We start from the raw sequence: 22,657 nt of genomic DNA on the forward strand, positions 1-22,657 counted from the left end.
GTGCCGGAAGTGTGCGTTGCTAACGCGAGTTTAGGTCGAACGTCACTTCCGGTCTGATTTTGCCATAACCCGGCGGGCCGCATAAACATCCTCAGCGGGCCGCATCTGGCCCGCGGGCCGTAGTTTGAGGAGCCCTGCTCTATCACGTCAGACCAATGTGGGTGAGTTGGACAGGTGAGTTGCTGTGCTGGACCACACTGGGTCTGGAGACCAAGTCCTATGAAGAAAGGTTGAAGGAGCTGGGCATGTTTAGCCTGGAGAGGAGGCGGCTGAGAGGTGATAGGATCACCATCTTCAAGTCTTTGAAGGGCTGTCCTATAGAGAATGGTGTGGGGTTGTTTTCTGTGGCTCCGGAAGATAGGACCAGAACCAATGGGTTGAAATTAAATCCAAAGAGTTTCTGGCTCAACATGAGGGAGAACTTCCTGACTGTGAGAGCGGTTCCTCAGTGGAACAGGCTTCCTCCTTGGGAGGTGGTGGGCTCTCCTTCCTTGGAGGTTTTTCAACAGAGGCTAGATGGCCATCTGACAGCAGTGAGGATCTTGTGAATTTAGAGGGAGGTGTTTGTAAGTTTCCTGCATTGTGCAGGGGGTTGGACTAGATGGTCCTGGAGGTCCCTTCCAACTCTAGGATTCTATGATGGTCCATCTAACCCAGCATGCTTTTCCATGCAGGAAACAATTGAATGCCAGGGAGGGCTATTTCTGCTGATCCCATCTCCTAGCATTGCTACTCAGAGGTTCACTGCCTGGATATGGGGTATTGTTTTTAGCCACTGTGACTAGCAGCCTCTCCTCCTTGAATATGCCTAACCTATTTCTAATAGCCCTCCATGCCCGTGGCCATCACGACATCTGCTGTATCATGTGAGGTAGGGCTATTGGCAGTTCCAGCTCATAGGAACATGAGAAGCCATGTTGGATCAGGCCAATGACCCATCCAGTCCAACACTCTGTGTCACATAAGGACATAAGAGAAGCCCTGTTGGATCAGGCCAATGACCCATCCAGTGCAACGCTCTGTGTCACATAAGGACATAAGAGAAGCCATGTTGGATCAGGCCAATGACCCATCCAGTGCAACGCTCTGTGTCACATAAGGACATAAGAGAAGCCATGTTGGATCAGGCCAATGACCCATCCAGTGCAACGCTCTGTGTCACATAAGGACATAAGAGAAGCCATGTTGGATCAGGCCAATGACCCATCCAGTCCAACACTCTGTGTCACATAAGAACATACAAGAAGCCATGTTGGATCAGGCCAATGACCCATCCAGTCCAACACTCTGTGTCACATAAGAACATACGAGAAGCCATGTTGGATCAGGCCAATGACCCATCCAGTCCAACGCTCTGTGTCACATAAGGACATAAGGGAAGCCATGTTGGATCAGGCCAATGACCCATCCAGTCCAACGCTCTGTGTCACATAAGGACATAAGAGAAGCCATGTTGGATCAGGCCAATGACCCATCCAGTCCAACACTCTGTGTCACATAAGAACATAAGAGAAGCCATGTTGGATCAGGCCAATGACCCATCCAGTCCAACACTCTGTGTCACATAAGAACATACGAGAAGCCATGTTGGATCAGGCCAATGACCCATCCAGTCCAACACTCTGTGTCACATAAGAACATACGAGAAGCCATGTTGGATCAGGCCAATGACCCATCCAGTCCAACGCTCTGTGTCACATAAGGACATAAGAGAAGCCATGTTGGATCAGGCCAATGACCCATCCAGTCCAACGCTCTGTGTCACATAAGGACATAAGAGAAGCCATGTTGGATCAGGCCAATGACCCATCCAGTCCAACACTCTGTGTCACATAAGAACATACGAGAAGCCATGTTGGATCAGGCCAATGACCCATCCAGTCCAACGCTCTGTGTCACATAAGAACATACGAGAAACCATGTTGGATCAGGCCAATGACCCATCTAGTCCAACGCTCTGTGTCACATAAGGACATAAGGGAAGCCATGTTGGATCAGGCCAATGACCCATCCAGTCCAACGCTCTGTGTCACATAAGGACATAAGAGAAGCCATGTTGGATCAGGCCAATGACCCATCCAGTCCAACACTCTGTGTCACATAAGAACATAAGAGAAGCCATGTTGGATCAGGCCAATGGCCCATCCAGTCCAACGCTCTGTGTCACATAAGGACATAAGAGAAAACAATTCCACCCCATCCTCTAGAGGACAGCCCTTCAAGTACTTGAAGCTGGTGATCCCATCACCTCTCAGCCGCCTCCTCTCCAGGCTAAACATCCCCAGCTCCTTCAGCCTTTCTTCATAGGACTCGGTCTCCAGACCCCTCACCATCTTCGTCGCCCTCCTTTGGACCCGCTCCAGTTTGTCTATATTCTTCATTAAATGTGGTGCCCAAAACTGAACACAAGACTCCAGGTGAGGTCTTACCAGAGTAGAGTAAAGCGATACCATCACATCACATGACCGGGACACTATACTTCTGTTGATACAGCCCAAAATTGCATTGGCCTTTTTTTAGCCGCCGCATCACACTGTTGACTCACGTGACTGGAGCTGTTTCCCATGTGTGTGGCCATCCCACGACTTCAGGAGGTGGCTGGTTTGCGGGAACGAGGCGATCCAAGTCAGACATCACCTGTGCACAGTTCACAACTGAATCTAGGTCTCGATGCCTTCAAGAAGCATTATTACACCTGAAGGGAGCCAATGCAACCCGAAAGTCTGTTGACACCGCAGTAACCAAGCAATAAACACGGGGATGTGCAGCGGCACAGAAGAAAAAGACAACCGAGGGCGGAGGAGGAAAGAGAGAAACGGAGAGAGATTCTCTTTCAACCAGTTTCCCCGCAGAACGAATGGCTTTCATAATTAGACACCGTGCAGTGCTCCGCTGGACAAATAGCCTGATGATGATCTTGCTGGAGCGGTGACCTTTGACACCCCCAGAGAGAGGAGGGAAAGGAAGCTTTTCTTTGGTTGCCCCTTCCCTTGGGTGACAGACAGCCTATGGAAAGGATGCTTAACGGGAGAAAAGACTCACACTGCTGTGCTCTAATGAACGACAGGCAACAATAGATGCCTGAGTGGGTCCCATGGGGACACAGGCCCACCTGGTGGAATCCGCCCACTCAGGAGAGGAACAAGGGACCAGCTGGTGGGCCCAGAGGTGGTCCTTTCTCAGCTCGAGGGAGGAGGGTCGTCCCACCAAGCAAGCAAGGAAATTACCCCGGACTGGGGCAGGCAGTCGAGACCTTCCTCTGAGAAGAACATCAGAAGAGCCCTGCTGGATCAGACCAATAGTCCATGTAGTCCGGCATCCTGTCTCACACAGTAGCCAACCAGTTCCTCTGGAGGGACAACAACAGAGCATGGAGGCTGAGGCCTTCCCCTGAGAAGAACATCAGAAGAGCCCTGCTGGATCAGACCAGTGAGGGTCAATCTAGTTCAGCCTCCTGTCTCACACAGAGGCCAGCCAGTTCCTCTGGAGAGCCAACAACAGGGCAGAGAGGCTGAGGCCTTCCCCTGAGAAGAACATCAGAAGAGCCCTGCTGGATCAGACCAGTGAGGGTCAATCTAGTTCAGCCTCCTGTCTCACACAGTGCCCAACCAGTTCTTCTGGGGGCCAGCAACAGGGCAGAGAGGCCGAGGCCTTCCCCTGAGAAGAACATCAGAAGAGCCCTGCTGGATCAGACCAGTGAGGGTCCATCTAGTCCAGCCTCCAGTCTCACCAAGCCAGCAAAGAAATTACCTCAGACTGGGGCAGGCAGATGCTGGTTCTCAGCAACAAAACACCTCCACAGAAGGCAGAGGGGAACGTTTCCTCTCAGCCGGGATAGATTTGCGTTGGATCTCACCAGCTCCTTCATCCCTGTCTGCTGGAGGGCAGCAGTAAAATTACTCCAGGTGGCCAAGTTGTTGGGAGACCCCTCTAAGGATGTCAGAAGAGGCCTGCTGGATCAGACCCACCAGCGGTCCATCTAGTCTAGGGTTGCCAAGTCCAATTCAAGAAATATCTTTGGGACTTTGGGGGTGGAGCTGGGAGACTTTGGGGGCGGAGCCAGGAGCAAGGGTGGGACAAGCACAATTGCACTCCAAAGGGAGTTCATGCCATCCCATTTAAAGGGACCACACGCCTTTTAAATGCCTTCCTTCCATTGGAAATAAGGAAGGATAGGGGCACCTTCTTTGGGGGGCACAAGAACAGAAGAGAAGCCATGTTGGATCAGGCCAGTGGCCCATCCAGTCCAACACTCTGTGTCACACAAGAACATAAGAGAAGCCCTATTGGATCAGGCCAGTGGCCCATCCAGTCCAACATTCTGTGTCACACAAGAACATAAGAGAAGCCCTGTTGGATCAGGCCAATGGCCCATCTAGTCCAACACTCTGTGTCACACAAGAACGGAAGAGAAGCCATGTTGGATCAGGCCAGTGGCCCATCCATTCCAACACTCTGTGTCACATAAGAACATAAGAAGAGCCATGTTGGATCAGGCCAGTGGCCCATCGAGTCCAACACTCTGTGTCACACAGTGGCCAAAAAACCCCAGGTGTCATCAGGAGGTCCATCAGTGGGTTGAGGACACTAGAAGCCCTCACTCTTTTGCCCTCCAAGGCCCCAAGAATACAGAGCATCACTGCCCCAGAGAGAGTTCCAACAATACGCTGTGGCTAATAGCCACTGATGGACTTCTGCTCCATATGTTTATCCAGTCCTCTCTTGAAGTTGGCTATGCTTGTAGCCGCCACCACCTCCCATGGCAGTGAATTCCACATGTTAATCATCCTTTGGGTGAAGAAGGACTTCCTTTTATCCGTTCTAACCCAACTGCTCAGGAATTTCATTGAGTGCTCACAAGTTCTCTTATGTGAGAAAGGGAGAAGAGGACTTCTTTCTCTACTTTCTCTATCCCATGCATAATCTTGTAAACTTCTATCGTGTCACCCCTCAGTCAACGTTTCTCCAAGTCGGCGTTTCTGTGATTTTCTCAGTTGACATTTCTGTGATTTTCTCAGTCGACGTTTCTTTGATTTTCTTCACAGCATCATGTGACTGATGTTGTGCCCACAGTACGGATGGAATTTCTGAAGCGTTTGGGTTTTTTTAAGATTGTGAATGGTGTAGAGAGAGAAGGGAGAAGGCGTGTTGTTCTGCTGGGCAACAGGAAGCCAACATGTCCAGAGGAGGGCAACGAAGGTGGGGAAGGGTCTGGAGACCAAGCCCTAGGAGGAAAGATTGGCAGCAGAGGAGAGGGCTCGCAAGAATGGGTTTAAATTAAGGGTGGGAAGGTATTGACTGGATATTAAGAAGAACCAGGGAGAGCCAGTTTGGTGTAGTGGTGAAGTGTGTGGACTCTTATGTGGGAGAACCGGGTTTGATTTCCCACTCCTCCACTTGCACCTGCTGGAATGGCCTTGGGTCAGCCATAGCCCTCACACTGTCCTTGAAAGGGCAGTTTCTGTGAGAGCCAGTTTAGTGTAGTGGTGAAGTGTGTGGACTCTTCTCTGAGAGAACCGGGTTTGATTCCCCACTCCTCCACTTGCTCCTGCTGGAATGGCCTTGGGTCAGCCATAGCTCTCTTATCTGGGAGAACCAGGTTTGATTCCCCACTCCTCCCCTTGCTCCTGCTGGAATGGCTTTGGGTCAGCCATAGCTCTGGCAGTTGTCCTTGAAAGGGCAGCTGCTGGGAAAGCCCTCTCAGCCCCACCCACCTCACAGGGTGTCTGTTGTGGGTTGGGGGGAGAAGATAAAGGAGATTGTGAGCCACTCTGAGACTCTGAGATTCAGAGTGGAGGGCGGGATATAAATCCAATATCATCATCATCTTCTTCGCAGCAGAAACTTCTTTGCTTATTAGGCTACACCCCCCTGATGTAACCAATCCTCCCCCCTGATGTAGCCAATCCTCCAAGAGCTTACAGTAGGTCCTGTAAGAAGGGCCCTGGAAGCTCTTGGAGGATTGGCTACATCAGGGGGATGTAACCTAATTATAAAGGAGTTCCTTCTACAGAAAAGCCCTGGGAATTTTTTTTTTTTTTTTACAGTATGAGTTCTACAGCGGTGGAGTCAGCTACCTAGGGAGATGGGGAACTCCCCCTTGCTGGCAGTCTTTAAGCAGTGTCTGGACAAACTTATTAGAGATGCTCTAGGCTGATCCTGCAATGAGCAGGGGGTTGAACTAGATGGCTTCTATGGCCCCTTCCAACTCTGCGATTGTACGATTCTAAGTGTGTGCTTGCAAACTGTTTATTGTAGCTGCTTTGTGAGAGTGGGTCTCTGTGTGTTCACTTTCATTTAGTGGAAGTGCAGCTGCTGGGGAATGAGGAAATGAAGACTGTATTCAGTGGGATTGCTCTGCTGTATTTTTATTTATTTTAAGGAATGGGTAACTCTCCAGGCTCCACCCCCAAAGTCCCCAGATATTTTCTGAGTTGCACCAGGCAGATGGAAATCTTCACCCTGCCACTGTGGTCACATAGGAGAAAGTAATTTAAAAAGTATGACGGGAGTAAGGTTTTATTATAATTCAGGAAGCATGTTAAGGTAGCTCTTGTGCGGATATAATACATCTTCCGATAGGGCTGCCACTCCCCAGGTGGGTTGAAACAGGAAACCACAGTGTACAGATTAGGTAAACTAGAAAGAAAACACTGTGAAATTAACAAGCTTTGAAACAAATGCACATGAATACTTTATATAGCCAATTCATTGGAACTAATCAAAAACAACAGAGAGCCAGTTTGGTGTAGTGGTTGAGTGTGCGGACTCTTGGATAGGGGTTGGATTCCCCACTCCTCCACATGCAGCTGCTGGAATGACCTTGGGTCAGCCATAGTGGTTAAGTTCACAGACTCTTATCTGGGAGAACCGGGTTGGATTCCCCACTCCTTCACATGCATCTGCTGGAAGAGCCTTGGGTCAGCCATACCTCTGGCAGAGCTGTCCTTGAAAGGGCAGCTGCTATGAGAGTCCTCTCAGCCCCACCTACCTCACAGGGTGTCTGTCGTGGGGGAGGAAGATAAAGGAGATGGTGAGCCGCTCTGAGACTCTGAGACTCAGAGGGCGGAATATAAGTGGAGGGTGGAATATAAATCCAACATCGTCTTCTTCTTCTAATTATCAAACAGAAATTAAAGTGGCTCAACAGAGCTCAAAGTTCAGCTGTTACTTCTCTAGTTCCAAAGAAATATTTTCAATGCTGTGATCGATTGGTAAAATGTCCGGCTGTCTGTGAATTTCCTTTCTGAAAGAGGCAGGAATGCCGTATGTTCAAATGGTGTAGAGGCAGCACTCCTCCAATCAACAGGTGCGGCTACACGAGTCCAAGGTTCTGTTCGTGTTTCATCTGCCGCTTCCACTGGCCGCCTGTGTTTTTTATCAGGAAGCCCTGCAAAGGCAATAGCTTACTTGCAATAGCTTACCTTCTGGTTTGCATGAACAGTTCCCGATGTCTCCTGGCTCCAACTCCAAAAGGAAGTCCTTCTTCATCCAAAGGGTGATTAACATGTGGAATTCACTGCCACAGGAGGTGGTGGCGGCCACAAGCATAGCCACCTTCAAGAGGGGGTTAGATAAAAATATGGAGCAGAGGTCCATCAGTGGCTATTAACCACAGTGTGTGCGTATGTATAAAATTTTTTGCCACTGTGTGACACAGAGTGTTGGACTGGATGGGCCATTGGCCTGATCCAACAGGGCTTCTCTGATGTTCTTATGTGACACAGAGTGTTGGACTGGATGGGCCATTGGCCTGATCAAACACAGCTTCTCTTATGTTCTTCTGTGACACAGAGTGTTGGACTGGAGGGGCAACTGGCCTGATCCAACATGGCTTCTCTTATGTTCTTATGTGACACAGAGTGTTGGACTGGATGGGCCATTGGCCTGATCCAACATGCCTTCTCTTATGTTCTTATGTGACACAGAGTGTTGGACTGGAGGGGCAACTGGCCTGATCCAACATGGATTCTCTCATGTTCTTATGTGACACAGAGTGTTGGACTGGATGGGCCATTGGCCTGATCCAACAGGGCTTCTCTTATGTTCTTATGTGACACAGAGTGTTGGACTGGATGGGCCATTGGCCTGATCCAACACAGCTTCTCTTATGTTCTTCTGTGACACAGAGTGTTGGACTGGAGGGGCAACTGGCCTGATCCAACATGGCTTCTCTTATGTTCTTATGTGACACAGAGTGTTGGACTGGATGGGCCATTGGCCTGATCCAACATGGCTTCTCTTATGTTCTTATGTGACACAGAGTGTTGGACTGGAGGGGCAACTGGCCTGATCCAACATGGATTCTCTCATGTTCTTATGTGACGCAGAGTGTTGGACTGGATGGGCCATTGGCCTGATCCAACATGGCTTCTCTTATGTTCTTACGTGACACAGAGTGTTGGACTGGATGGGCCATTGGCCTGATCCAACATGGCTTCTCTTCTGTTCTTATGTGACACAGAGTGTTGGACTGGATGGGCCACTGGCCTGATCCAACATGGCTTCTCTGATGTTCTTATATTCTTAACCCCAAAGTACCCAGATATTTCTTGAATTTGACTTGGCGACCCTACCTTCCGGGGATGTCAGGGGGTGTGTGTGGCATATGCAAATGAGTTCTGGTAATGAGCTCCGGCACCTCTTTTTCTGTGAAATAACCCCTGCATCCCAATGCAGGGGTCAACCCGCTTAGCTTCCAAGTGTCAGCATTGTGTTCCATTGAAGTAAACACTGTTTTTGAAATGTTTATTTACTGCTAACTAACCCTAGTGAATTCCTGCCTGGAATGCACGGCCCGTTTCTCAGGCGCCGGCCGGCAGGACAAGGACACCATCGGGAGGAGGATGCAGCCTGTTTATGGGAGAGATAAGCCAGGCGTGTGAAAGTGTTACAGAGAAAGCAACATGTAGGTTTTATTATGAGAAGTGATTTAAATCCCCTATTCTTTGATGTGTACCCATAAATGCCAACTGATCCCAGCTAGCCGTTATCAGTTTCAATTAGTCCATGTAGAGAGCAACATTGTTGTAATCAATAAATGAAACTTTCTTTTCAACAAAGACAAGCCTGATCATTTTGGAACTTCAATGAACCCCTTTGCTGATCTGAAACGATCAAGTTATCCTGGGCTTTTCAGGTCATTGCAATGAAGTAGGCGATAAACAGAATCCTTGGCTCGCTGGCGTGCAGAGAAACAGCTTCTGCTAGATTCTGGCAAGGGGGAGGGGGCAAGTGCCGCTTGGTTACCAGTTGTGTCATTAACTCAAACAGAAAGCGCGTCGAGCGATTTGTGAGACTGTCAATCTGCTTGCCAGCCCGGGATCGTACCTTCAGAGCAGATGACAATGAATCCACGAAATGCGAGCTGAAATGCAAATGAAAGTAGAAATAATAAAACCACAAACAATTAAAACACCAGTTCAGCCGTGCTTTTTTAAAAAAACCCCTATGAATAATTCAATCGCAGTTCTATAGTCCACCCCAGGGGTCCACAACCTTTTCTTTAATAAGACTGACTTCTGAGCAAAGCAGAATACGCCGAGCTATGCCTACACACACACCATACATATTTAAATTTTCCTGTTAATATATAAAATTTGTTTCCCACCCGCTGGCCACCCGCCCCTTCGCAACTTTGGAAGTTTTGCTTTGTGTTATGCGCGCAGAATGTGGACTAGGCAAACCGTCATAAATGGCAATATCAGTTGAACAATGCAAAGAAATAAAATCGCACAAAATAAAAGCTTTTTTTTTAAAAAAAAACCCCCACTTTGAGCAGTATTTCCACAAAAGCACAGATTAATGTGCTGGAGCACTTTGCTAAGAGAAAGGGGGGAGGGGGGGAAATCTACAAACCAACTGGGACTAGGCACATCAGCAAAGAGAGTTATAAATCAGAGAAACGACGTCGCCGCAATCTTGGGAAACGGCAAAAGTGTTTATTACTGTTGCAAAAATGGCAACCCCTTCGGTTCCCCAGAGAGTGATTTTTCTTCACATGCCTGAACAACTAGATTCAAGCCCAGGAGCACCTACAAGATCTTCAAGGAACTTCAAGAGCCTCCTGACATAAATGAGATCTGATATGAATGAGACCTTGTTAGGCCAGGATGAGTGGGGGAGGTCTTTGTGGATTTCCTGCATGGTGCAGGGGGTTGGGCTAGATGACCCTGGAGGTCCCTTCCAACTCTAGGATCCTATGATCAGTTGCAAAAGAAGCCCGCTTGAAATCCACCAGAGAAAGGGCTTTCTCCGTTATGGCCCCTACATGGTGGAATCAGCTGCTGGAGGAGGTGAGGGCCCTGTGGGACCTGGTTCAGTTCCACAGGGCCTGTAAGACGACCTGGCTAGCCTACACCTAGCTAAGATGAGAACTCAATGTAGCTTGCCAGACTTCTGTTTTTATATGTATTTGGAATGTTCACTGGTTTTCAAGGTTTTAACTGTTTTAACTGTTTAATGGTTTATATATTTATATATTGTTTAATGTTTATGTTGATCAATTGCTGGAAGCCGCCCTGAGCCACTTGTGGGAAGGGCGGGATACAAATCATAGATAAATAAGGAAATAAAATAAAATAAATAAACTAAGGAGATCTCCAGCCACCACCAGGAATTTCAAAAACATAGCACACGTGTATGTTGCTGCAAATGCTCCTCTGAGCAACAACCACCGCACAAATATATCATTGCAGTTATGGTAGAGATGAGATGGGTCGGTGGTGAAAAACCTGTAAGTATTTGATACCATAGAATCATGGAATCATAGAGTTGGAAGGGACCCCCAGGGTCATCTAGTCCAACCCCCAGCACAATGCAGAACATTCACAAAAACCACCCCCTAAATTCACAGGATCCTCATTGCTGTCAGATGGCCATCTAGCCTGTTTAAAAACCTCCAAGGAAGGAGAGCCCACCAACTCCACGACACCAAACTCGCTCTCACTATACTGAACCCCCTGCCTATAGGAAAATGGCAAGTCTCGGGGCTATTTGATAGTTGGGGAAACCACTGCACCAGACTGGCTCTCACAGAAGCTGCCCTTTCAAGGACAATGTGAGGGCTATGGCTGACCCAAGGCCATTCCAGCAGCTGCCAGTGGAGGAGTGGGGAATCAAACCCAGTTCTCCCAGAAAAGAGTCTGCGCACTTCACCACTACACCAAACTGGCTCTCCCAGAAGCTGCCCTTTCAAGGACAATGTGAGGGCAATGGCTGACCCAAGGCCATTCCAGCAGCTGCAAGTGGAGGAGTGGGGAATCAAACCCGGTTCTCCCACATAAGAGTCCGCGCACTTAACCACTACACCAAACTGGCTCTCAAAAGACTGTCAAACTGGGCCATCGGGTCCAACTATATACAACTCAGGTTCCTGCGTAATACATTATTGGATCATTCAAACCAGCGGTGGCCCGTGATTGGTGCAGGGCACCAGGTATTTGGATCCCATTGTTCCCAAGTCCCCGAGCTCCGTTCGTCTGGCTCCAATGAAACACCCAATTCAGTTCTCACTTGAGTCCACATACACAACAGTGGGATATCTCCAGGCCTCACCTGGAGGCAGAAAACCCTAGCAAAGATCCAAACCAAATATTTAGTCCAGCCTGAACCTTCCAAAATATTGCCTTGTCTCTGGTCAAAACGTGCAAGGCGGAATGGACGGCTCCCACGCAAAGTTTTTCTTGAAAAGGGATTTAAAAAAAAAAAACAATTTGTCAAGGAACTCTTGAGGAGTTTCACATGATTTGGCTTCCTTTTATGTCGACAGTCGTGCTAAAAGGAAAAAAACAAAACAAAACGGAAAAGCCAGACAGATACAGAGCACTGGATTAAATGTTTTAAGCAACCGTCAGAAACGTTGACTATCAAGACAAGCTGTTTTCGTGGTTGAATTTAAAATTGTCGGTTTTTCTCCGCTGGGATTTTTCTCCCTTCGTTGTCAGGAACTGTGGAATGAATTTGGCTGGCTTCTGTGCTCAAGAACTGATGCACGTGGAAAGGAAATGATGCTGCATTTGCATGCATTTACATGGTGTTGCATTGTACAACAGTGGCTTTAAAACACGTTTAATAAACTAAACACTTTATAATAATTATAAGAGACCTAACTCCCCAGTGTGTATATCATCTCTTATTTGCAGAGTCCTTCTCTCACACACCTTCTGAATTTTAGAACAAAGCAGTAGACAAGCGGCACCTTTAAGACCAACTAAGTTTTATTCAGAACGGAAGTTTTCGTATGCTCTAAGCAGACTTCATCAGACAAAAATGGAATGGCAAGCAGTCCTAAATATAGAGAAAGAGGGTACTGAGTTGGTATGTAGGGTCATGGAAACGTTTTTAAGTGGTGAAGTGTGCGGACTCTTATCTGGGAGAACTGGGTTTGATTCCCCACTCCTCTACTTGCACCTGCTGGCATGGCCTTGGGTCAGCCATAGCTCTGGCAGAGGTTGTCCTTGAAAGGGCAGCTTTTGGGAGAGCCCTCTCAGCCCCACCCACCTCACAGGGTGTCTGTTGTGGGGGAGGAAGGGAAAGGAGATTGTGAGCCGCTCTGAGACTCTTTGGAGTGGAGGGCGGGGTATACATCCAGCATCTACCTCGCAGGGTGTCTGTTGTGGGGGAAGAAGGTAAAGGAGATTGTGAGCCGCTCTGACTCTTCGGAGTGGAGGGCGGGATATAAATCCAATATCTTCATCTACCTCACAGGGTGTCTGTTGTGGGGGAGGAAGGGAAAGGAGATTGTGAGCCGCTCTGAGACTCTTCGGAGTGGAGGGCGGGATATAAATCCAATATCTTCATCTACCTCACGGAGTGTCTGTTGTGGGGGAGGAAGGGAAAGGAGATTGTGAGCCGCTCTGAGACTCTTCGGAGTGGAGGGCGGGATATAAATCCAATATCTTCATCTGCCTCACAGGGTGTCTGTTGTGGGGGAGGAAGGGAAAGGAGATTGTGAGCCGCTCTGAGACTCTTTGGAGTGGAGGGCAGGATATAAATCCAATATCTTCATTTACCTCACAGGGTGTCTGTTGTGGGGGAGGAAGGGAAAGGAGATTGTGAGCCGCTCTGAGACTCTTCGGAGTGGAGGGCGGGATATAAATCCAATATCTTCATCTACCTCACAGGGTGTCTGTTGTGGGGGAGGAAGGTAAAGGAGATTGTGAGCCGCTCTGAGACTCTTCGGAGAGGAGGGCGGGATATAAATCCAATATCTTCATCTACCTCACAGGGTGTCTGTTGTGGGGGAGGAAGGTAAAGGAGATTGTGAGCCGCTCTGAGACTCTTCGGAGAGGAGGGCGGGATATAAATCCAATATCTTCATCTACCTCACAGGGTGTCTGTTGTGGGGGAGGAAGGGAAAGGAGATTGTGAGCCGCTCTGAGACTCTTCGGAGTGGAGGGCGGGATATAAATCCAATATCATCATCATCATCATCATCTTCTTCTTCTTCTTCTTTTAGCAGATTAAAAGAATCACAAATTGGGGTCTGTGTTTGTTAGCGTTGTGAACTGGGCTGAAACTACAGTGGAGGGTGATAAAAAGCAGATAGATGTCATAGGTGTGGAGTGCCATAAATCTGGGTATCATTCTGGCTTTGTTAGTTGTGGGTTTAAATTAGTGGGCATTAGTTTCTCAAGAGGTTATAACATCATTCCAGTTTGCCATTCGAAAAAAAGAATACATTAAAATGCAGTAGAAGATGGGTTAGTATATGTAATAGGACAAACAGCCAATATCCCTTATTTGAGTGTGTCAATACAACCCCTCCCCCTGAATTTTAGTCTAAAATCTAGGATCCTTGACTTCCAGTTCACCTCCATACCTGACAAAAGGCTCATGGGAGGGGCTGGGGCTCAGTAGTAGAGCATCTCCTTGGCGTCCAGAAGGTCTCAGGTTCAATCCCCGGCATCTCCAGTTAAGAACCAGGTTGTACGCGATGAGAAAAAACTTCTGGAGAGTGGCTTCCATTCCGACCTTGACGGACCAGTGGCCTGATTCAAAACAAGGCAGCTTCATGGGTTTGTGTGTTAATTTGAAGCCTGGCTGACCCTCAGCTCCTCTTTTCTCTGCCAAGACTCAACCCTGGATGAAGAGAAACAAGAAAGGGAGCATGTCGGGAAGCAGAGCCTTTTAAAAGCACGCGCACAAAGGAACGCAGTTCCAGCGGACTTGGTGTCAGGGGTGTGTGGCTTAATATGCAAATGATTCCTGCTGGGCTTTTCCTTCAAACACCCTGGTGTGAAATAATGGTGATGTCAGGGGCGTGGCCTAATATTTAAATATGTTCCAGCTGGGCTTTTTCTTCAAAAAAACCTGGCGTGAAACAATGGTGATGTCAGGGGGCATGGCCTAATTGGCCAATGAGTTCCTGTTGGTCTTTTCCTACAAAAAAAAAAAAAAAAACAGCCTGGGAGTATGTGAAGACAAAACAAACTTCTGTCTGTTTGCCTACATTTTGGAGAAAAGATGAGCTAGTGTTGGATAATGGTTAGTGTCTCTGCTGACAACTGGAAAGACCCAAATCCCTCTTCAGTGAAGAGGTGTGTCAACCACTTTCTTATAGACTAACCTACTTTGCAGGGTGGTTGTGAGGACAGTGGAGATGAGGACAGCCAGGATAGAAATCAAATTAAGAAGCAAATCTTCTGGGTCAAACTTCAATCCCAGCAGTTTAAAAAGAATAAATGGACCTTTGTTTGTCCAGCCTGCTGATTGGAAGCAGGGTGATCGAGATGTGGGCTGGCTGAAAAATGGGTCTAACTGTGCCCTTTCTGTGCAATTATCCTAAGACTATTACATAAGAAGAGACCTGCTGGATCAGACCAGCGCTCCATCTAGTCTAGCATCCTGTACCCCACAGTGGCCAACCAGTTCCTCTTGAGGGACAGCAACAGGGCAGAGACGTCGAGACCTTCCACTGAGAAGAACATCAGAAGAGCCCTGCTGGATCAGACCAATAGTCCATGTAGTCCAGCATCCTGTCTCATGCAGTGGCCGATCAGTTCCTCTGGAGGGCCAGCAACAGGGCAGAGAGGTCGAGCCTTCCCCTGAGAAGAACATCAGAAGAGCCCTGCTGGATCAGACCAGGGAGGGTCCTTCTAGTCCAGCTTCCTGTCTCACACAGTGGCCAGCCAGTTCCTCCGGAGGGACAACAACAGGGCAGAGAGACCGAGGCCTTCCCCTGAGAAGGACATCAGAAGAGCCCTGCTGGATCAGGCCCTTGAGGGTCCATCTAGTTCAGCCTCCTGTCTCACACAGGGGCCAACCAGTTCCACTGGAGGGACAACAACAGGGCAGAGAGGCCAAGGCCTTCCCCTGAGAAGAACATCAGAAGAGCCCTGCTGGGTCAGACCAGTGAGGGTCCATCTAGTCCAGCCTCCTGTCTCACACAGTGCCCAACCAGTTCCTCTGGGGGCCAGCAACAGGGCAGAGAGGCCGAGGCCTTCCCCTGAGAAGAACATCAGAAGAGCCCTGCTGGGTCAGACCAGTGAGGGTCCATCTAGTCCAGCCTCCTGTCTCACACAGTGCCCAACCAGTTCCTCTGGGGGCCAGCAACAGGGCAGAGAGGCCGAGGCCTTCCCCTGAGAAGAACATCTGAAGAGCCCTGCTGGGTCAGACCAGGGAGGGTCCATCTAGTCCAACCTCCTGTCTCACACAGAGGCCAACCAGTTCCTCTGGAGGGCCAACAACAGGGCAGAGAGGCTGAGACCTTCCTCTGATGTTGCCCCTGGCTCTAAGAATCAGGGGATTAGTGCCTCTAAATGTGAACATATGAACATTTGAAGCTGCCTTCTATTGAATCAGACCCTGGGCCCATCAAAATCAGTATTTTTTTCCCCAACAATAAAACAGTTTATTGAAACTTGTTTACAGTACAAAATACTTGTAGAAAATAAATTGGTTCAGCTATATAGTACATTGGTACATTCAAAACACCCCCACCACCATTCCCACCCCACCACCAAGAGCTTAAGGGGAGTTACCAAAACATAAATTCAAATTCCTCATTTCAATTCCCACGCTTTTTATCCATAGATACAGTGGATTCCAAATCTCTTTACAAGCCGAGTAAGACTGTCCTCTTAATTTCATTGTTAAAATATCTAGTTCTACAGCCTCTAATAAGTTTTGCACAAACTCATCCCTTTCTGGGATTTCTGCAATTTTCCAGTACCTGGCATATAGGATTCTAGCCACAGTGACAATATATAACAGACGTTTTTTTTTCTAATTTGGGGAGATTTTCCTTTACTATGCTTAACAGGTAAAATTCTGGTGTATGCGGAAGCCTTATTTTAAAAATTTTTCAGCACCAGATATTGACTTGGGCCCAATATTTTTTGGCGTGAGCACACTGCCACCAAATATGAAATAAGGTTCCTTTCACCTTTCCACATTTCCAACATTTATTGGAATAGCTTGGGTAGATCTTGGCCAGTCTCTCTGGGGTTAAGTATCATCTATAGGCCATTTTATACAGGTTTTCCTTAAATTCATTAGCCAGAGTTAGTTGAAGGTTATGTTTCCAGATATTTTCCCATTCTTTCAATTCCATATTATATCCAAAGTCGCTCAGCCATCTAATCCAACTCTCAAAATCAGTATTGTCTACTCAGACTGGTAGAGGCTTTCCAGGGTCTCAAGCTAAGGTTTTTCATTCCTAGTTGCCTGGATGCTTTTTATTGGAGATGCTGGAGATTGAACCTGGGACCTTTTGCTTACCAAGCAGATTACCACTGAGCCACCATCCTTCCCTTATGTGGATGCTTCCCTCAGGCACCATGGCTAGTTGCCACTGATAAGACTTATCCTCCACGAATCTGGGACCTTCTGCTTACCAAGCAGATGCTCTACCACTGAACCACCATCCTTCCCCTATGTGGATGTTCCCTTCATGGCTAGTAGCCACTGATAGACTTATCCTCCACGAATCTGTCTAACCCCTTTTAAAGCTGTTTATTCCTGCGGCTGTCACTAGATTGTAGGAAGAAGCACAAAAGGCACATCGGGGGAGTTTCCACCAAAGCCTGCCCTGTTTGCATTCGGTCAGTAAAGTGAGCCCCCAAACAGGGGTCTTTGTGGGGGTTTGCCAATAACAAACACAGGTGGGGTCGATAGAGAATGGAACGTTTCCTCTCAGCCGGGATAGATTTGTGTTGGATCTCACCAGCTCCTTCATCCCTGTCTGCTTGAGGGCAGCAGTAAAATTACTCCAGGTGGCCAAGTTGTTGGGAGACCCCTCTGAGGATGTCAGAAGAGGCCTGCTGGATCAGACCCACCAGCGGTCCATCTAGTCTAGGGTTGCCAAGTCCAATTCAAGAAATATCTGGGGACTTCTTAACATTCCACATATGGATGTTACTTCCATATCGACTGCTGATTGGTTCACAAACATACATTCATCATTTTACTGTGGATTGATTGGGTAGATTATTTCTCATGCCTTATTTCCCTTAATTCCCATATATGGCTAGGGCTGCCAAAAGAGCCAGTTTGGTGAAGTGCACAGACTCTTATCTGGGAGAACCGGGTTCGATTCCCCACTCCTCCACTTGCACCTGCTGGAATGGCCTTGGGGCAGCCATAGCTCTGGCAGAGGTGGTCCTTGAAAGGGCAGCTTCTGGGAGAGCCAGTTTGGTGCAGTGGTTAAGTGCACGGACGCTTTTCTGGGAGAACCGGGTTTGATTCCCCACTCCTCCACTTGCACCTGCTGGAATAGCCTTGGGTCAGCCATAGCTCTGGCAGAGGTTGTCCTTGAAAGGGCAGCTGCTGTGAGAGCCCTCTTAGCCCCACTCACTCTTGGCACTTGGGGTGGGGGCACAGTGGGAGGGCTTCTAGTGTCCTGGCCCCACTGATGGACCTCCTGATAGCACCTGGGATTTTTTGGCCACTGTGTGACACAGAGTGTTGGACTGGATGGGCCACTGGCCTGATCCAACAGGGCTTCTCTTATGTTCTTATGTGACACAGAGTGTTGGACTGGAGGGGCCACTGGCCTGATCTAACATGGCTTCTCTTATGTTCTTATGTGACACAGAGGGTTGGACTGGGTGGGCCACTGGCCTGATCCAACATGGCTTCTCTTATGTTCTTATGTTCACTTACAGGGTGTCTGTTGTGGGGGGAGAAGATATAGGAGCTTGTAAGCCGCTCTGAGTCTCTGATTCAGAGAGAAGGGCGGGGTATAAATCTGCAATTCTTCTCCTCCTGCTGGGGGTGGGTTTCCCTCCGGTTTGGGGACCCCCCAACCTGCCGGCGTGGAGTGGGCCACCAGGGGGCTCTGTCACTGTGTGATGTGCCCAGCGTGATGACATCACCTGGAAGTGACATCACTGTGCGGGGGACGTCACATGTGGGATTCTCTAGCATTCGGGTGAAAACTCTATGGTACCTGAATCCTAGAGTGTCCCTGACATGACTTGGCAACTCTATAAATATACCCTTTGTCTTATGATTGTCTAGCACCCGCACGGAACAGAACAATTTGTTTTGATATTTTTGTGGTTAACTTGCTTTTGTACCGTTGTTTCCCCTTCTTTCCGGTCTGTCAAAGTTTCAGTTGTTGCAAAAGCCGCTTCTTGCAAATTTACTGCCTTCTCCCAGCTGGCAGACCAGGAAGTGTCTCCCAAAAGCAGAACAGGTCTCCTTATTAGCAAACAAGACCTAGGTGTGCTGCTGTTTGGAAGAGGAAGTGCCCCAGCCGTTCTCTTGTCCCGCTTTTGTCTTTTCTTAGGCCTCTGGCTTTCAAATCAAGATTGAATATAAAAATTTCAAGAAGCACCGACGTGTGGTCCCCAGTAAAGAAATGACAGCAGAGGCAGGCGTCCACCTCACCGTTTGGCAACTCCCCAACCAGAAGGCCCGGCCCGCCGCTCCTGGTTGGCGAAGAACCTCCGAACAAAACCATCTTTTTGAAGAGCAAGAACAACGTTTTCTTTTCCGTGAGTGTTGATGGTCCAACATTTCCCCTGCTGGTGAGAAAAGATTGCCAATCGCCTTTCATTTCAAGACATCGGCTGGCTTTCTGCTTTAGCAAGTTTCAGAGCTGGCTCAGCAAACTTCCAATTTTGAGGACGTTAGAATGACTTTTACTTCTTGGTTTCGTTTCTTAGTTCCTTGCTTTTGATCTGTGTTTTCCACTTTATTTATTTTTTTTAAAAACCAAACACTGTTGTTGTTCTCACATGTGCATATTTGCTCAAGAGGCATTACTTCTTGGTGATCCTAGAAAGACCGCTTTCAAGGCAAGGGAGAGAGACCGTTGGGCTTGGATGAGGCCTGGAGATCTCCCAGTGGTGAAAAATCTAGCCCCCGCCCATACCGGCCCTTGCATTCAGGGGAGATAGCTCACAAGAGACGTTTATGGTGGGAGAAGTGAATCATAGAAGACTTGCATGGCTCTGGGTTTTTTTAAACGGGGCTTTTTTTGCAGCAGGAACTCCCTGACCATCAGCAAGAACTTCCTGACTGTTAGAGCGATTCCTCAGTGGAACAGGCTTCCTCGGGAGGTGGTGGGCTCTCCTTCCTTGGAGGTTTTTCAACAGAGGCTAGATGGCCATCTGACAGCAATGAGGATCCTGTGAATTTAGGGGGAGGTGTTTGTGAGTTTCCTGCATTGTGCAGGGGGTTGGACTAGATGACCCTTTAGGTCCCTTCCAACTCTTCTATGATTCTAACAGGCTTCCTCCTCGGGAGGTGGTGGGCTCTCCTTCCTTGGAGGTTTTTCAACAGAGGCTAGATGGCCATCTGACAGCAATGAGGATCCTGTGAATTTAGGGGGAGGTGTCTGTGAGTTTCCTGCATTGTGCAGGGGGTTGGACTAGATGACCTCGGAGGTCCCTTCCAACTCTAGGATTCTGATTCTTCAGGAGGTGGTGGGCTCTCCTTCCTTGGAGGTTTTTCAACAGAGGCTAGATGGCCATCTGACAGCAATGAGGATCCTGTGAATTTAGGGGGAGGTATTTTTGGGTTTCCTTCATTGTGCGGGGGGGTTGGACTAGATGACCCTGGAGGTCCCTTCCAACTCTTCTATGATTCTAACAGGCTTCCTCCTCAGGAGGTGCTGGGCTCTCCTTCCTTGGAGGTTTTTCAACAGAGGCTAGATGGCCATCTGACTGCAATGAGGATCCTGTGAATTTAGGGGGAGGTATTTTTGGGTTTCCTTCATTGTGCGGGGGGTTGGACTAGATGACCCTGGAGGTCCCTTCCAACGCTATGATTCTAACTCCTTTGCATATTAGGCCACACACCTCCGATGTAGCCAGTCCTCCTGGCGCTTAAAGCAGGCCCTGTAAGAAGAACCCTGTTAGCTCTTGGAAGATTGGCTACGTCAGTGGGGTATGGCCTAATATGCAAAGGAGCTCCTGCTACAAAAACAGCCCTAGAATCATAGAACCATAGAATCCTGGAGTCGGAAGGGACCTGCAAGGCTGTCTAGTCCAACCCCTGCACAATGCAAGACACCCACAAATACGTACCCCTATTGAAAAGAGATATGTAAGTGAGTAGATGAGCATTTTGTGGGAGAACCCAGATGCGTGGCCCCTGACCTGGATGCCCTGGGCCAACCTGAGCTCATCAGATCTCAGGACCTAAGTAAGGTTGGCTCTCATCAGTACTTGAATGGGAGACCACCAAGGAAGTCCAGGGTCACTACATGGAGGAAGGCAATGGTAGGCCATCTCCGTTTGCCTCTTGCCCTTACCTAGATGGCCCAGGCTAGCCCAATTTCATCAGGCAACCCTACATGCTGGCGCTGGCTGGTCTGAGCTGTGCATCCCCAGAAGCTATGCCAGCACCTCCGGGTCTCTGCTTTGATGGGTCCTCAGGGGGGGACGGTGGCTCAGTGGCAGAGCATCTGCTTGGGAAGCAGAAGGTCCCAGGTTCAATCCCCGGCATCTCCAACTAAAAAGGGTCCAGGCAAAGAGGTGTGAAAAACCTCAGCTTGAGACCCTGGAGAGCCATGAATGGGGCTGTGGCTCAGTGGTAGAGCATCTGCTTGGGAAGCAGAAGGTCCCAGGTTCAATCCCCGGCATCTCCAACTAAAAGGGTCCAGGCAAATAGTTGTGAAAAACCTCGGCTTGAGACCCTGGAGAGCCATGAATGGGGCTGTGGCTCAGTGGTAGAGCATCTGCTTGGTAAGCAGAAGGTCCCAGGTTCAATTCCTGGCATCTCCAACTAAAAAGGGTCCCGGCAAATAGGCGTGAATAACCTCAGCTGGAGACCCTGGAGAGCCATGAATGGGGCTGTGGCTCAGTGGTAGAGCATCTGCTTGGGAAGCAGAAGGTCCCAGGTTCAATCCCCGGCATCTCCCAAAAAGGGTCCAGGCAAATAGTTGTGAAAAACCTCGGCTTGAGACCCTGGAGAGCCCTGAATGGGGCTGTGGCTCAGTGGTAGAGCATCTGCTTGGTAAGCAGAAGGTCCCAGGTTCAATCCCCGGCATCTCCAAAAAAGGGCCCAGGCAAATAGGCGTGAAAAACCTCAGCTGGAGACCCTGGAGAGCCGCTGCCAGTCTGAGAAGACAAGACTGACTTTGATGGACCCAGGGTCTGATTCAGTATAAGGCAGCTTCATATGTTCATATGTTCAACTATTTCCACTTCCCAGCCTGCCAAGAGCTAAGAAAAATCTGAAGCCCCCAGTTCCCCACAGGTCCATCATTCGCGGGATACCAATAACAAGTGGGCGAAATTTAATTTCCACTCCAAGGCAAAACAGGTCCTGCTCGGGGAGGGGAGCGACGGGCGGGCGCTGTTTTTCAGACGGCGGCCCAGAGATTAGAACAATCCCCTCATGCAAACGCTACGTGTGAGCAAATAAAACTCACGGAGGATTGCCGTGTTACTGTTGGCCCACAAAGAAGGATGACGTCTCCCCGCTGGATCGATAAGTGCGTCTTCCATGGTCGTTTCATGGAAAAAATAGATCTCCAAGCGGGGGGAAGGTTGTATGGGCTTGGTAGAAACATACGTCAACCCCCTTCTAATTTTCTTGTTATCGACCATGGTTGGTGCTAGAACCGGCGTGCCCATTTAATATGCATTTTAACACCTGCCTGCCTGCCAGAGCATCTTGCACCTGCTAGCATGGCCTTGGGTCAGCCATAGCTCTGGCAGAGGTTGTCCTTGAAAGGGCAGCTGCTGTGAGAGCCCTCTCAGCCCCACCCACCTCACAGGGTGTCTGTTGTGGGGGAGGAAGGGAAAGGAGATTGTGAGCCGCTCTGAGACTCTTTGGAGTGGAGGGCGGGATATAAATCCAATATCTTCATCTACCTCACAGGGTGTCTGTTGTGGGGGAGGAAGGGAAAGGAGATGGTGAGTCGCTCTGAGACTCTTCGGAGTGGAGGGCAGGATATAAATCCAATATCTTCATCTACCTCACAGGGTGTCTGTTATGGGGAGGAAGGGAAAGGAGATGGTGAGTCGCTCTGAGACTCTTCGGATTGGAGGGCAGGATATAAATCCAATATCTTCATCTACCTCACAGGGTGTCTGTTGTGAGGGAGGAAGGGAAAGGAGATTGTGAGCCGCTCTGAGACTCTTCGGAGTGGAGGGCGGGATATAAATCCAATATCTTCATCTACCTCACAGGGTGTCTGTTGTGGGTGAGGAAGGGAAAGGAGATTGTGAGCCGCTCTGAGACTCTTCGGAGTGGAGGG

General features: G+C 48.8%; 1 non-coding gene across 1 annotated transcript; it reads left to right on the forward strand.

Annotated features, from left to right (window-relative positions):
- The first annotated feature begins 21,104 nt into the window (after positions 1-21,104).
- On the forward strand, positions 21,105-21,176 carry TRNAT-GGU (transfer RNA threonine (anticodon GGU)). The gene has a single exon. It is a non-coding gene; the product is annotated as a tRNA-Thr (tRNA).
- Positions 21,177-22,657: the final 1,481 nt, after the last annotated feature.

This window comes from Heteronotia binoei, chromosome 4, assembly GCF_032191835.1.
Source record: "Heteronotia binoei isolate CCM8104 ecotype False Entrance Well chromosome 4, APGP_CSIRO_Hbin_v1, whole genome shotgun sequence".
Taxonomy (NCBI): Eukaryota; Metazoa; Chordata; class Lepidosauria; order Squamata; family Gekkonidae; genus Heteronotia; species Heteronotia binoei.